The sequence below is a fragment of the Zonotrichia leucophrys genome, chromosome 4A (assembly GCF_028769735.1).
Source record: "Zonotrichia leucophrys gambelii isolate GWCS_2022_RI chromosome 4A, RI_Zleu_2.0, whole genome shotgun sequence".
NCBI lineage: Eukaryota > Metazoa > Chordata > Aves > Passeriformes > Passerellidae > Zonotrichia > Zonotrichia leucophrys.
This window is the reverse complement of record NC_088174.1, coordinates 3978985-3995060: the sequence shown is the minus strand read 5'-3', so window position 1 is coordinate 3995060 and position 16076 is coordinate 3978985. Positions and strand designations below refer to the sequence as shown.

Sequence of the window (16076 nt, the reverse complement as noted above, 5' to 3'; positions counted from 1 at the left end):
GCAAATCTCCCTGGCACGGGTAATAAACTCCCCTCGCAGTTTGCTTGCCTTACTCCCCCCATCACCACCCTGGAGGCATTAATGAAAACAAGATTACAAAGGAGATTGGATTGGACATATATCTGGTGTGCTATTTTAGCTGTAAATTATGCCAGCTTCATAAAACCCCAACTGTTCTTTCCTGAGATCCTGCATAGATTGGCTGGCTAAGATCAAGCAAGCGGCGCTCGCCGCGGGCAGGCACTGCCTAGAAAAACGCTGAGAGGCTCCAAACAGGAGCAAGATCTTACAGTACTGCATATCCACACACATTTACACACATGGAAACACAGGCATGACAGCCAAGAACTTCTCATGCCCACTGATCAGCTAAAGGGACACAGCCAGAGGTCTTACAAGCCCCTGCTGCAGGGGCTCGCCTGGCTTTGGCAAGCTGACCGTACAGATCATCTGTGCTGTTTCACTGCCTCTGATCACACTGCTGACACTTCCCTCAGCTCTAGGTAATCCCAGGAGAAAGCAGAACATCAGGCAGCACGGTCCAAAGCAAGGCTGGATGCCAGGTATGGGACATGGAGCTCTGTCACAGAGTGAGTGTGAGTTAGCAGATGTGGTGAGGTGAGCAAGGCTGGCTCTGTGGCAGCCACAGGGCTCCCAGCCCCAGGCTGGGCAATGGGGCTCTGCAGCACCAGGGCAAAACTGCCCCAGCCTGAACTTTGCTACAGCCAAGCCAGCAAGAGGCTTTGCAATTCTTCTCACGAGCATCACTGTAGCTTGGCCGTGCTCCACGACCCTGGAGGACAGAGCAGCCAGGGCTGAGCTGCTCCAGGGAGAGCAGTGGTGCTGCACAGGAGGAAGGACACAGCTCTGCTCACGCCCTGCTCCAGTCCCTGCCCTCTCCTGGCTCCATGCTAGGAAGGCACAGGCAGTGCAGGAGCCTTGGCAAACAGGGCCACGAGCAGTGAACCACGCATGACCTGGCTGCTGCAAGCACTCTGCCACCTCTGAGGGACAAGGGCCACTCTGAGCCCCGAGGGGACAAAGCCCCTCAGCCCATGGGAGCCCTCCTCCACCCACTGCCCATTACCTGGAGGGAGACAGCTCGAGAGCAGCTGCACACCTCGCCTTTCCTGCCACACTCCCATGGCTCCAGCTAGGACACAGAGCTCAGCCAGGTGCCACCACACTCCCCACACGTGCCAGCTCACAGCCTGCACTGCCAGCCCAGAGCTGGACACAAGGCAATGCCCTCCCTGGCAGGATTGGTCTCATCCATCCTCCTCTCCAGCCAGTCCCTCTGGGTGAGGCTAGAGCAGAGTGAATTTTGCACATCTTTCCCAGGACTCCACATGAAGAATCCCTTCAGGGTCAGAGACCTTTGAGGAGACCACCCAATTTGTGGGCAGACACCTGCACATCTTCTCCAAAGGCAGAGTCCAGAAGCCTCCCTGCAACCACAGAGGCAAAGCAAGCTGTCAGAACCTGCATCACAATGTGTCAGGAAGAAAGGGACACACGTTCAAGAGTGGTCAAGGCAGCACAGTAATGCTGGGCAAATGTGAAAGGCCCATAACCAAAGACCCTGGGGTGCCTCTCCAATGGAGAGCTGCATCTTCCTCACATGGACTCACACGTGTGTCCCCACCTGCAGCAAACCCTCTCTGCACGTTCCTCTGTGCCATTCACCACCAGGAGCTGGCACAGGACCTGCCTGTGTGTGCATGTATCTATTGATACAAACCCAGGCTTCCTGGGCAATCAATAATGCTATTTAAGAGATAAGTCTTGCTATTGACTGGCTGTTGAGCCCAGCTCTTGCTTAATTTGAAAGAGAGGGAGAATGACGAGGGAGCTCTGAAGTGTTCCCAACGTCACCAGGCATCCATGTGCATGCTCAGGCTGTGCAGGCAGGGATGGAGGGGTCAGGGATGGAGGGGTCAGGGATGGAGGTATGGCCAGGCAGAAGCACAGTGGTTTTTCCACAGTGGAGGATCTGTGCACTCTCAGGGAGAAAAGGCCCATCTGTGAATGCGTGTGAGCACTTGCAGTACTGAGCAAAAATCAAATCTGGGCAGGCTGTTCCCTCAGTGCAGCTGTGGCTGCACCACATTTGAGGCTCCTCTACCACCCCACAGCCAGCCATGGTGCTCTGATCATCTCTTCAAGTGGCATGGAAGAGATTCTTGACTGCCAAGTCCTCCAAGGTGGCTCCTGGCTATTATTTCTGTCCTGGCTGTAGAAATCTGCTCTGGTACATGCAGGGCCTCTCCCAGCCCTCTCCTGGCTCTCCATTTTCAGGGATGACAGCTCCCACCATAACAGGTGAGAGCAGACGACGAGCAGAGCTCACTCAGCCTCACAGAAGGCTGTGCAGCAGCCATCCCTCTCTTCCCTGTGGGGACAGCCAGCCACAAAGATTGTATCCAGCCAGATCAGAGATTTCCTGACCTCCAAGAAGCAGGGAGCTGAGCACACCCCCAGAAGGAGCCACAGAGAAAGAAGGACTCTGTTTTAGGTGGATCAAGTGAAAAAAGGTGTGCTCTTCAACAAGCCAGTGCCCAAGGCCACTGCTTGGATGAGCTGCTTGACTTGATGGTGCCATTTTTCCTTCCACTCTCCCAAGTGCTTCTCCCTGGTGTGGGTCCATGTCTCTGTCCCCTGCTTTCAAAGCTGGAGCAGCCCAGCAGCCTGGGGAGGACACACCCAAACAAGCCCTGCTGATGGAGCAAAAGGCCCCCTTATTTCATCTCCTCTTCCTCCTGCCATTGCACCCTCTGAGACATCACCAGGGATGTCCTGGTGATGCCTCAGAGGAAGGTGGCATCAAAAAGCAGCTCCTCTGTCCTGGCAGAGGAAGGTGGCATCAAAACACATCTCAGCCTTGGGAGGTGTGGGCTGTTTCCTGCCCCATGGCAGGAGAGATGGGAGCAGCCTTGCTGCCCCAGTGGTGATGGGGGGACCCATTCTGTGGAAGAGCTTCAGATGATCTGAGCCTTGCTCCAGGCTAGAAACTCCTCAAGGCAGCGCCCAACTTTACCTTTATCTAAACACTTTTTTCACCACCAAACCATGGAGTCTGAGTGCTGGAGCTGCCCTGGCAAAGGGCACAGAACTCATGGGCATGAATCAGGAGAGAGGCTTGCTCCTGACATTGTGGGAGGGAGGAAGAACTAGTGCTAAGGCAAAGCTGAGGACTGGAGGCTTTATCCTTCCCTGTCAGGGTGCAGCCACCAAGCAAATGACAAAAGCATCTTCCTGCTACCCTGGGGCTGGCATTGGGGGTAAAATCCCAGCTCTGCAGATCCATGGGCAGGTCCCAGAGCTCTGCTCAGCCCCAGTACTGCAGGTCAGCTCCCAGGAGCTTGGGTGGTGAACATGAAGGTGGCTGCTGCAAACAGCATCTTCTCTCTCTCAGGGACCTTTGCTGTGCTAGACAGGGCTTCAGTTCCAGTCCAAAGCTCAGACTGCCTTGGTCTGAGGCAGAAACGATCTCCAAGGCTCACTGCAACCTCACTGCTGTTAACTGCAAGCCTGTGCCTGCCCTGCTGCCTTAGGAAGATTGAGGTCCCTGTCCACCCTAATACATGTGGCACCTCTTCCCTTGCCCAGCTTTATCTCCAGCCCTGCACCCCTTGGTTTGCAAAAGAGTCCGGGCCTGACCCACTTCTGTGCTCCCCACACCTGGCCCTGTGCCAAGGGAATGTGGGTTTGCATCTGCTCCATGGGATCCCAATTCCCTTGAGCTGCCAGAGCTCCCTGGGCAGCCGAGTGAGCTGCTGGCAGCAGCACTGGCCCCTGGGGACAGCACTGGGACCTCACAGCAGGACCAGCCACATCAGCTGGGGCTGCAGCAGGGACAGTGCTTGGTGGCAGCAGTGCTGAAGCCCTGGGAAGGGGCAGGCATGCTCCAGTTGCGGGGCACTGCTGGCCCAGCGCTGTCCATGGTGGAGCACCCCACCAGCAGCACCCTGAGCCCCCTCATGGCTGGTCCTGCAGCAAGGCTGAAGTTGTGCCTCCCAAGCAGAGCTGCAGCACCGTGGCTGTTGCCATGCCAATCAAGTGGGCAGCTGGCAGGTTGAACTGTCAATCCAGGAGAGCAGCCACGCTCCCCAGCCATGCCAGTGTCCCAGGGGGCTGATTTCCCCCACAGGCTCCTGCAGCAGCATCACAGAGCCCGAGGGGCTCAGCTGCTCCAGCACCAAGCACTCCTCCATGCAGGCAGAGCACCCAGAGCCAGTCCCCAGCACCCCAGAGCCCAGCTCCAGCCAGGAGCTGTGGACACACAGGAGCAAAGGCTGTCCTGGTGGCTGTGGTGACAGCCACAGTGCAAGGAGATAGCAGCAAAGGCAAGAGGAAGTTCAGCGTCACGGGGGTCCTCAGCCAGCAGCCAGAGTGGGAGGCTGCAGGCTCAGCACAGGCTGGAGCTCCAAGGCACAGGAAATGACCACAGAGGATGTCAGAGCCAAAACCCCCCAATTTTTAATGAAAAAAGCCGGGATGCTGTTTTGTTTGCTGCTCAGGTGCAGCAGGAACTCCTGACTGCAGGACAACATGGATGCCAACAGCTCGTGGATGGGCATGGAGGGCTGCTAAACCCGGGGAGCATCCTGCCAGGGTCTGTGCCCAGAGCAGGGACAGTGCCAGCCCTCCCCTGCACTCAGCACCTGCCTCCTCACAAAGGTGGGCCACAGGCTCAGCTTGCCTTGGGCTTCACCCAGAGGCACTCTGCCCTCGAGGCAGTGCCCTCATGGCAGCAGAGGTTCTCACACACAAGAACACACATCCCAGCTTTTCTCTCCTCCACCTTTCCCTTGTGGACACGGGGAAACTGAGGCACGGGAAGGTTGAAGGTGGCACACAGCCCTCTGGTTGTCATCAGAGAGGAGAAAGGTGAGAATGTTTTCAAACTGCACTTCCTCAAAAGCAAGCCACGTCTCTCTACTAGTTCTGCTGCCGACAAGGAGGAAAACTCATCCCATCCAAAATGCTCTAAAATAGGAAAACGAGGAAAAGCAACCAAACCCAAACAAGCCTCAAGCCAGAAGCCAAGTGCGTTTGTCTCTGTTCTTTCAGCTCAATCAGCCGCACTTCACGATGGCAACTGCCATGATACCACACTAACAGCGGGAACACTGTCACCCAGGAGCACGCCAAGGTGACCCGAGGGGGAACTGGCGGAGCTCCCTGCCCCGAGCCCACTTTCTGTGCTCAGCCTTCCCTGCCATGGGGCAAAGCCATCTCAGGTATGCCCGGCTGCACCGATCCGCTCCAGCCCCTCCGGCCACATTCCTCCTGCCGAGCATCCCGGCGGCTGCACCGAGCCAGGGCCACCGAGGCGGCGGCAGGGACACGGGGCAGGAACGGGGGGACCCCACCACCGGCACCCCGGCCCCGGCAGAAGGCCACAGGCACATCCCCAGCGGACCCCGCGGAGGACGAGACAGCTCCGCTCCAGCGATGGCTCCGGGCATCCCGCGCCCAGGAGCGGGCATCCCTTGCGGGAGCACGGGGACCGAGGAGGTGCCGGGGAGGGGGCGGCAGCTCCCGCCGCTCGCGGTCCCCTCGGTGCCGCCGGAGCATCCCGGGCCAGCCGGCGAACTCCCCCGGCGGCGCGCAGGACCGACGGCCGTCCCCGGGCACGGGCCGGCAAGGGCTCACCTGGGCTCCGCCGCCGCCGCTCCCTCAGGAAGCGCCGCGGGCTCGGCGGGCGGGCGGGCAGGGCAGGGCAGGGCTCCCGCAGCCCCCCGCCGCCGCCGCCCCCATGGCCCGCCGCGCTCAGCGCTCGGACGGGGCCCGCCGCCTCTGCTGCTGCCGCTGCCGTCCCGCGGGGCCCGCCCCCGCCATGCCGGCCCGGCCCGGCCCGGCCCGCTGCTCCGTGCCCGCGGCGGCGGCGGCGAGCGCGGTGCGCGGCTCTGCGGGGCGAGGGCGGGCGGCGGCTCGGCGGGGCGGGGCGGGGCGCGGGGCGGGCGGAGGCGGGCGGGCCCCCCCGGGCCGGGGGCTGCGGAGCCCTCACGCCCCCTCCGGGAGCGGCGGGCATCGCCCCCGGGCCCACCGCGGGTATCGCCCCATGGGTATCGCCCCCCGGGCCCCGCCGGCTGCGCACGGACGGGCACGCTCGGCGGGTGCAGGAGGGCCGGGACTCCGCCGGCGGGCACCGCAGGAGCCCCTCGCCCAACCCCTCACTCCCCAGCCCAGCCGCGGCATCGCGCCGCTGTCCCCGGCCGGGTGTCCCCGCTCCGGCACCCCAAAGCCCGCACATCCCGCGCCCCTTCCCGCAGCCCCGTGCCTTCCCCAGCCTGCCCGGCCGCGGCTCCTTCCCCGGGCAGCTCCGGTTTGGGGCGGCCACCGGCCTGCCCTGCGAGCACTGTGGCACTTCGCTTCGGATGCCGCTTGCCATGTTGTCATCGGATCGCTAAACATCATGAAACCCTCCTGCAGTGCCTCGTTAGGTTTCTTGTTAATTACCTTTAGACATTATATGTGGTGTGCAAACAGTCACCTTACTCTTCGTCCCCTGTTCCAAAGGCATGGGATTGTCTGCCTGCCTGTCCATAGGTAACTCCATGGTAACCACTCTCCCAGTCTTGGCGGGGAAAAAATCAACAAAACCTCTTAAGGAAACTACATTATCAATGCATGAAAGGAGGCTTGTGTGCATTTCTTCCAAATAGATTGAGAAGCAAGGGCTGGGAGGTAGGTTACCATGGAATTGAGGAATTCAAGTGCACTATTAGCTGGCTAACATACTCAAGAAAGAATAATTTGCAAGCCACGAATTCCTCCTTTGAAAATATGACTGACTTCCATCATATGACTTTCCACATCTTCCCATTCTATTCTTTATCAGAGCTTCAAGCAACTCATTTGCTCTGTACAGAAGTTGGACTTGGATGTAGGTTCCTGCTCTAAGCTTTGACAGAAATTACAGTCACAATTGCTGCCTCCCATCTCCATGATCTCAGAACTATCCCAGAAGCAGGGCACCCAACCCAAGCTCAGTAACTCCACCTGCTCCTTCTCCACAGCCTGTAGGGAAATCCTGCCTGGCCCTGGCAATCCCTTGCTCTCCATCTCATCAGTATTTTCCAAAAGCATTTTCTGACATTTCAATTTAGGAAATGTTCTTTACATTTATCTGCTACTGGAAAGGGCAGAGTATGTGAATTTTCTAACATTGTTCATGGCAGATCCTGATGTAAAGGGATTAATTCTGGTTTATGTGATGCCCTAATGTCAGAGCTCTTTGCAGCCACAGAAACACAAGAATCCAGCAGAGCACTGGCTGCCTTTCTTCTAATGACCTGGAATAGTCTTCATTATATGTTCTTATGCTTTTAGCATGTCACACCTTAAAACTTGTCTCAACCCAAATTTATATCCTCTCCTGTTTTCCCTGTTTGATACAGCATGCACCTTTTAAGGTTGACTGTTGACATCTATTTGACTCATTCACATATCTATTTTAAACCTGTTTGCATTTTCTGGCCCTTTACAGATACAGCTATGGATTTTAAAAGAATGTTTCCAGAATGAAGATTGAGAAGATATAGCAATGCTCAAATGCTTTTCTACATTTCAATATCAGAATTTTTTCCCCAAAATAAAACGCCCTTTTCCCTGCATGTCTGTACATGAAGACAGCCCCCTCAAAACATAACCTATTCCTTGCAGAGTTTGAGGATTTGTTTGTTTGTGTCCAATTGCTTATATACACCTGTCAGATTTTCTTTCTTTATGTTTGGATGCTGGTATAAAGCCTGCTTAAAGGCAGGAGGCAAGTGTCTCTGAGCAGCAGTATCATCTGAGAGAGTTTTACTCTTTCAGCTGCGATTTTGGCAAAGCTTCCTTATTTTTTCATAGCTTATTTGCCAGACAACTGTTCTGCAGTTGGTGTTGGGTAAGAGTTGGGAAGCAGTGGGAAACTGTAACATGAACAACTTGCTCCCTATCCTGTGTGCTTCCTGTGAGGGAAACACAAATTTATTTCTCTTCCTTGGGCACCTTTGTGGTTATGTGTTGCCCTCTTCAAATGTTTTAAGGCTCCCTACCTGCTGCAGTTAATTCAGAGAGAGTTCTCTGGCATCTCCTGATCTCACAATGCCATCGCCACAGGCCTCCCTCCTGTACGTGCTGTGGGCTTGCCCTGCCCCTTGCTCATGTGTCACAGACATGTTTTATGAATAATCCTTTCGCCAGGGTTTTTCTCCTGAGAAGCCTCAGAAGAAAAGAAGAACAATAATTATCTGCTGCTGTGGAATGCAACAGGTGCATCTGTGATTGGCCCATGTTGGTTTATTTGTAATTAATGGCCAATCACAGTCAGCTGGCTCCGCCTCTCTGTCCGAGACAGAAGCTTTTGTTATCATTCTTTCTTCTTCTATTCTTAGCTAGGATTCTGATGAAATCCTTTCTTCTATTCTTTTAGTATAGTTTTAATGTAATATATATAATAAAATAATAAATCAAGCCTTCTGAAACATGGAGGCAGATCCTCATCTCTTCCCTCATCCTCGAACCCCTATGAGCACCGTCACGAGGGAGGATGACACCAGCATGTGGCAGAGGTGTGATGGTAAGGGAAGGTGACACCAGCATGTGGCAGAGGTGTGATGGTAAGGGATGATGGCACCAGCACGTGGCAGAGGTGTCACAGAGCCCATCAATACACACAGACACCAATCAAAGCAGGGATGCTGTGAGAACTCCTGCCCTGGCACAACCCTCCCTGCCCCAGGAGCAGCACCTGAAGGGAGAAGCTGGGGAGCATGGGTGTCACAATCTAAGGTGGACAGATGAGAAAGGGCTCTGTGCATATCTGTGTTTGCTTTCTTCCCGAGGAGCAGCTGAGCAGACCCCTCCCACTCTGTCCCTCGCTCCGAAGCAGAGGGAGTAGGAGAAATCACGACTACCTGATGCCTGCCTGGCAGCTGTCATGAGGCAAGGCTGGCAGCTGCCAAGCCACCTCGCTGTCACCTGCTTAGAGCTGCACTGTCACCACAGGGCAGGACACACCTCTGACCCAGCCCTACCTGCCCAGGGGGAAGAGTCCTCAGGCTCCAAACCTCAGAGTCCCATTTTCCAAACCTATGAGCTCTCTCCTTCTTACCCAGGGTAGAAATGAGCTGCAAGACCTCTCAGTTGGATTAGGGGACCAAAATTCAACCCCAACCCTGCAGGAGCTGCAGCAGGGAGGAAACTCATGTGTACCCCCAGCTCAGTGGGAAAGCCAGCAGGTTGTTGGGGTGGTGGCTCAGAGTTCCTCCTGCTGGCTGTGGAGGGAAGGCTGTTGTGGAGTAAACATCCCATTAAGTCAAGAAAAAAAAACCAAAAAGCTTGCAAAGCCCAGTGGGGTGGGAGGCAAACAGCTCTGTCAATGTTGAGAATGAGCAATTTATAAAATCAACAGGCTCACCAGCTGGGAGGAGAGCAGCAGCACAAGGAAGCAGGGCTGGGAGCAATGGGGAACCATTGCCTTTTCCAAAGGGTTCATCACAGCAGGCAGGACAGCCTGGCACCTGCAATTATTTCAGTGGACATCACAGAATATCCTGAGCTGGAAGGGACCCATGAGGATCATGGAAGTCCCCCTTGACAGGTACCAAAGGGAACTTGCCTCCTACTTCAGACCAGATTTTTTCCCCACTATGGAGGGCAAGAAGAAGTTTCCATCTTCCTCTCAGTTGCTGGTTTTCAAGAAACCTGTTGGATATCAGCTTTGGGAATCTCAGATTTAAACAGATTTTGGGTTTCACCCCAAAGCTGAGGGCAGCCAAGGGGCAGACATGCACAGGCACCTAGGGAAGTGATGCTGAGCATATGAGCCCCCAAATGCAGGAACCCCAAAGCCCTGGGGCAGAGTAACTGCACACCTGGGGCTCCAAGCCCAGCTCCTGCAGGGATGCAGCACTCAGGAACAGCCACCCTGGAGATGCTGTGGGTGCTGACCCACCCCAGGGTCCCAGCAGGGTGGGGCTGGGAGCAGGAGAGGTGATGGATGCTGGATCTGTTCTGCAGCAGCTGAGGAGTGCCAGGGCTGGCTGGGGGAACAAGAGCTCTCCAGATAGAGAGTGGATGTGTCCATCTGCACAGAGCTGCTGGAGCTGCCACTCATCTCACCCAGCCCCTTCCAAAAGCCAGCAGCCATGGGGAGTGGTGCTGGGAAGCCAAATGCCTTTGCTAATTGGACCTGTTACCATGTTTGTTCCTTTAGGTTGTTTTTTTGGTTTTTTTTTCTTTTGTGGTTTGCCTTCCAGGCTGTGGTGGGAGCCTGGGGTTAGAATCACAAAATGGTTTGGGTTGGAAGGGACCTTAAAAATCCTCTTGTTCCAGCCTGTGCCAGGGCTTCACCACACTCACAGTAAAGAGTTTATTCCTAATGTCTAACCTAACCCTGCCTTCTTTCAGCTTAAGGCCTTTACCCCTTGTGCAGTCACTTCAGGTCCTTGCCCAAAGTCCTTCCCTGGCTCTCTTGGAGTCCCTTTAGGCACTGGAAGGGGCTGTAGGGTGCCCTTGGAGCCTTTGCCTCTCCAGGCTGGATACCCCCATCTCAGCCTATCCCTACAGAATGATCTGAGCGCTGCCAGGTGCTCCAACCCATGCTGGGATGCAGGACCTGGAGGGTAATGAGTTAAATAACCTTGAAGAGCAAATTCTTTTGCCCATCCCATTCCTCCTGCCACTGACAACATTCAGGGAATGAAGGTCATTTCTCCAGCAGAGCTTGCTTCAGGCCAGGGGCTTCCTTGGCCCAGGACAGGCATTGGCCTCTGTTCTCTCTCTCTCACAGGGCTTGGATTTTCTGGTCCTAAAGGAATTGGGATTTAGGATTGCGCCAAAAGGAGCTCCAGGGGTTTCCCCCCTCCTCACTCCTGCTGCTCTCTCCCAGCTGTTCAACTAGTGGTAAAACAGAAGCTGCTGGATCTTGAGGAGAGAGCAAATAGCTTCAATTCAGCCATGGAAGAGAGATGGAGGCATTTGCCAGAGAGCGTCTGACAGCTTGGGGAGAGCAGGCAGAGCTGGCTGTGGAGGAGCTGTGGCAATTAGGATCTGTGTTTGCACTCACTCCTTCACTCAGCACCAGAGGTTGCCATATGGAGAGCAGCCCTGTCACTGCAGCATCTCAGGGTGCTCCAGCTCACTGCCATCCCCAGGGTGCTGCTGCCCCAGCATCTCCACACAGCTGCCCCTTGGGAGCATGGTGCCAGCTCTGTCCCTGCCTGCTGCACCCTGGCACAGCCCCAGGGCACCCCCTGCACCCTGCAGTGCCTCAGGTGTGACAGGAGTGGGTCTGGAGCTCAGTAACCACAGCCCCAGGCTGCTCCCTCAGCAGTGATCTCCTGCACCAGGGCAGGATTGGTTCACTCCCTTCTCCTGCACCCTGTCACTGCTGGAGCCAGCAGTGAAATTACACCTTCTGCTCCTCACCCCCGCATCCCTCTCTGTCTCCTGGACAAACTCCACTGCCTGCTGTTATTTTTAGCTCCTGGGAACTCTGATCTTTTTCTTAATGGGACACGTGTACTATGAAACGTGCAGCTCTCTGCAGCTGCAGGCTCGTGTGAGGAGCTGCCAGGCTGTCACCACCTCCCCAGGCATGGGGACAGGGACCAGGATGGCATTGCTATGTCCCCGTGGCTCCCTTCACACAGGGTTGGAGCCCCAGCTGTGCCCGCACACCACTGGCCATGTCCAGCATTTCCCCACTCTGTCAGTTCCCTGTCCTGGGATCCAGAGGGGTGGGACCACTCTGGTGGTTCCAGAGGTTGCCATATGGAGAGCAGCCCTGTCACTGCAACATCTCAGGGCCCTCCAGCTCACAGCCATCCCCAGGGTGCTGCTGCCCCAGCATCTCCCCACAGCTGCCCCTCGGGAGCATGGTTGTGATGGTGTTCTCAAGGGTCCCAGGATGAGGGAAGAGATGAGGATCTGACTCCATGTTTCAGAAGGCTTGATTTATTATTTTATGATATATATTATATTATATTATATTATATTATATTATATTATATTATATTATATTATATTATATTATATTATATTATATTATATTATATTATATTATATTATATTATATTATATTATATTATAACTATACTAAAAGAATAGAAGAAAGGATTTCATCAGAAAGCTAGCTAAGAATAGAAAAAGAAAGAATGAATAACAAAGGCTTGTGTCTGGGACAGAGAGTCCAAGCCAGCTGATTGTGATTGGCCATTAATTACAAACAACCACATGAGACCAATCACAGATGCACCTGTTGCATTGCACAGCAGCAGATAACCATTGTTTACATTTTGTTCCTGAGGCCTCACAGCTTCTCAGGAGGAAAAATCCTAAGGAAAGGATTTTCCAGACAATGTCATGGCTACACATGGTGCCAGCTCTGTCCCTGCCTGCGGCACCCTGACACAGCCCTGGCACCCCAGGATCCAGCTGTGCAGGGGCAGCAGGGAGGTGCTGCAGGGACTGGTTTGGGGTATCACAAACCCCTCAGGCTGAGGTGCAGCCCCAGCCCACCATGGGTAAGCTGAGGCCCAGGATCAGGCTGCTCTTTGGTAATTCTGGTTAAAATCAGGCTCCTGCAGCACCAGGAGGGCTCTCCCCTTCAGAGATGGAGCAACAGCTCCTCTTTTCCTGCTCAGGGTTAACCAGGGATACAGGAACATTTGGGATTCCTTCACAGGGTGCTGCTGGAGTGCTCCGAGCTGCCTGAGAACAGAGCAGCTCCCTGGAAGTCTCTGGATGCTGAGCTGTGCCAGCAGGGTAGGGAGAAAGGAATACACAAACCAGCCTATTTTCTGAACTACCTAAATTAGGAGGTGGGAGTCTAATTTTAGGCACCTGGTGCTGCCCTTCAGAGGGATGAGTTAAGGACTGTGAGTCCTTCAGAGAGCACTGCCCCTCTCCTGATGCTGCCTGTGTGTCTGGGGCACCTCAGAGCCTCTGAGCTCAGCCCTGCTGCCAACCTGGCCCATTGCAGGGCCCCTGGAGCTGCTCAGACACCCTGCAATGGACCAGGGACCCCATAAACCCTCCACAAGGGCTCCACAGCCTGTTTTGCAGCTAAGCCTGGCTGTGACTCAGCAGCAGGGGGAAGAGAGGGCTGTAAGCACAGCACATTCGCTCTGTGAGCATCTCCCAGGGCTGAGACTCCTCCAGCTGAGCTGTGCCACGGAGCTGCTGCAGCACAGCCAGGCACACCTCGTTAATGCTAATGAATTAAGTGTCCCAACACCCAGCCAGGAGAGGAGAGCAGAGCTGCTGCTGGGCTGGGGGTGCAACCAGCACACAGAGATGCTCGAGTGAGAAAGGGAGATGGCAGGAGTGGGGATCTCCAGCACCCTCTGCATCCCTCCCAGCCAGGGGCAGCTGCAGCTCTGGCTCCATGCCATTGTGGCAGCTCAGACCCTTCCCATGCTTTACATTCCTCCACGATCCCCTGGAAGCAGATTTTCTGCCCATAATCCAGCACAGTGCCTGAGCTCCTGCTGCTGAAGGAGTCCTTCCCCTTGTCCTGTCCCACAGGACAGCCCCAGGGACACCTGTGGCCACCTCAGCACCTCGAGCAGCACAAGGAGCTCGATATCATCTCTGGCAAGACAGGAAGACAAATGGGGACAGCTGGCAGGATGCTGTGTGACAATTGCCCCTTGGAGGACACCTCCTCTGCAGCTCTGCCAGCCTGCTGCTCTCCTTCAACACTTCCCAATCATTGTAATAGAGTGAAACCTTATTTACTGCCCTCACCCAGCCACGGGCACACAGCAGGCATCCTTCCCTATCTGCTAACAAGAGCCCTAATGGCACCTCTGCCACAGCACAAATCAGCCCCAAATAAATGTGAGCTCTGGGGAAGGCTGGAAGGGGGAGCAGAGCTGAGGAAAGGGAAGGCAGGAGTGCTGAGGGGTCCAGCACTGAGCAGGGGACAGGGAGCTGGGCAGAGGGGGCAAAGGGTTGATGTGATGGCACATGCAGCCGTGTGTTAAATGGCTCAGCTGGGAATGAAGGGCAGACACCAGCAGAGATGGGGAGATCACACTGACCAGGCACAGACTCATCACACACTGGCCATTGCTCTGGGGAAGGCTTGGCACAGCACTGTGCCCATGCCAGGCTCCTGGGAAGCCTTGTGATGTGCTCCATGTCCCAAGGACGTGCTGGGACACAGTGGCTCTGTGGCTGGGGATGCTCACTGGGCAGGAGCTCAGCACCAGGCAGATCAGGAGGGTGGGAAATGTGACAGGCAGCACTGCCTGCACCCAGCCCCAGGAGTTTCTCCTAAAATGGGGCTCCTCAAAGCCTCTTCTCCCAGGATCTCAGAATCTTTCGCTGGTTGCTGTGACCCCGAGGTCGTTAAGTCTCTTTTCCCAGCCCGGTGCTTGAAGAAGGAGTTAGAGCTCTTCATTTCTCGGTCTCAAGGTTGTTTATTGTTTCTTATCTGTAACATTTTTTCTCCTGTCCAGCCAAGGTCCATCCAGCAGGACAGTTCCAGGCACTCTCACTGCCCTGGGCAGTGTTATGTCTTTATACTAAAAACTACATGTACAATATTTACAATTACCTTCCAATACCTATCACCTATGTTAGACAGTGAACTTCTACTCTAAACCAATCTGTCAGTGCCAACATCACAGCAGAAGATGGAGGCAAAGAAGAAGAAGGAGAAAGGCTGGACATGCCCAGTTCCCTCCATCTTGCCTCCTGAGCCCCCATACCAGAAACCCCAAAATCTACTTTTCCACCCCGTGATAACTTCATCTAAGGTTGGTCATTTGCTCTGTGGGTCATAATGAAAACCAGGTGTTTTGGGCTCTGTGCCAGGGTCTCTGAGCCCCCTGGCAGGGGTCCAAGCTGTCCTGGACAGCAGAGGGATGTTCTGGGTTCCTACACCAGGAGATGTGGATGGAACCACAGCAGGAACAAAGCTGGGAAGTCCCAATCTTCCCTCCATGCTCTGATTCTATGTGGGACCATGCTGATAAGATGGAAGAGTGGGGGTACCCAGGCACCTGCGTGTCACCACAGCAGGGGATGGGGACACACCCCACTGGAGCAGAAACACTGCGCCTTGCAAGAGCATCTCCTGCTGATCTCCTCTGAGGATCTCCTTGGACCAAATCTCCAGAGTGTTAGAAATGCAGGAACATGTCCCTAAGCAGCAGCTCTGCCAGCACAGGGGACACCAGCTCTGACACAGCCTCTCCCTTGCCATGCACCAACCAAGGCTCCACGGAGAGTTTCACCAGCAGAGAACCTTCCCAACAGGAGTCAGGGTGGAAACCTCCATGCAGAGAAACACTGATGCCCTGTCAGAAGCAGAACCTCTGGCACAAAACTCCTCCAGAGAGGATTAGCAAATCCATGTTTGGAGGGCAGAGACATCCTGTGGCCAGTCCCCAGCAGGGGAGCCCAGCCCGAGCCTGTCTGTCTGTCTCTGCTGGGGTCGTGGTTTGCCGGGTCTCATCCCGAGAGTCGGGATTCCAGCAAGGAGCCGTCTCCGCGGGTTGCCATGGCGATGTGCAGCACTGCCACCTCCCTGCTCTGTCCCTGGGCTGGGACAGGGCCCTGCCAGCTGCACATCTCCCTCCTCGGGGCACCTTTGGGCTCGTCGCGCCTGCTGGGTCAGCTCTGGGGTGCATTGCCCATCCTCTGTCCCACCACCAGGCACAAGCTCAGGGCTGGCCTGGAGAGGGAAGGAGATGCCAGGGTGAGCCATGTAGGTTCACTCTGTTTCCCTTTCCTTTCTGTGCTTTCTCTTCTCCTTTCTTGCCCTGCCCAGGCCCAGCTCCTCTCCCATCAGATGTACATCAGTGGTGGCAGGAGGAGAGTGGGGTTTGCAGAGCTGGGGAAGATAAAACACTGATGCCCCAGAGACTGATTCCTCCCTCCAGCCAGCTAATTCATCCAGGACTCCCCTCCTCGTGTGCCCCAAATCACAGACACGTTCTGCCCAGGTGTGCTCAGAAGAATGGATCCCAGCCTTGGCACTCCATGGGTGCACAGAGGGAGTCTGAGATGTGCAGCTGCCACGGGAGGGCTGTCCTGATGCCCCAGGGCTGCAGATGCCCTGGCCAAGC

The 16076-nt window shown here is 55.3% G+C and overlaps 1 protein-coding gene across 3 annotated transcripts in view; it reads right to left on the bottom strand.

Moving 5' to 3' along the window:
* FRMPD3 (FERM and PDZ domain containing 3) overlaps positions 1 to 5843 on the bottom strand; it is a 66620-nt gene extending 60777 nt beyond the window's left edge. For all 3 annotated transcript variants that reach the window (XM_064713099.1, XM_064713101.1, XM_064713102.1), the window contains exon 1: positions 5659 to 5843. The gene's annotated coding sequence lies outside the window, so the exon portion shown is untranslated. The remainder of the gene's footprint in view (positions 1 to 5658) is intronic.
* Positions 5844 to 16076: the final 10233 nt, after the last annotated feature.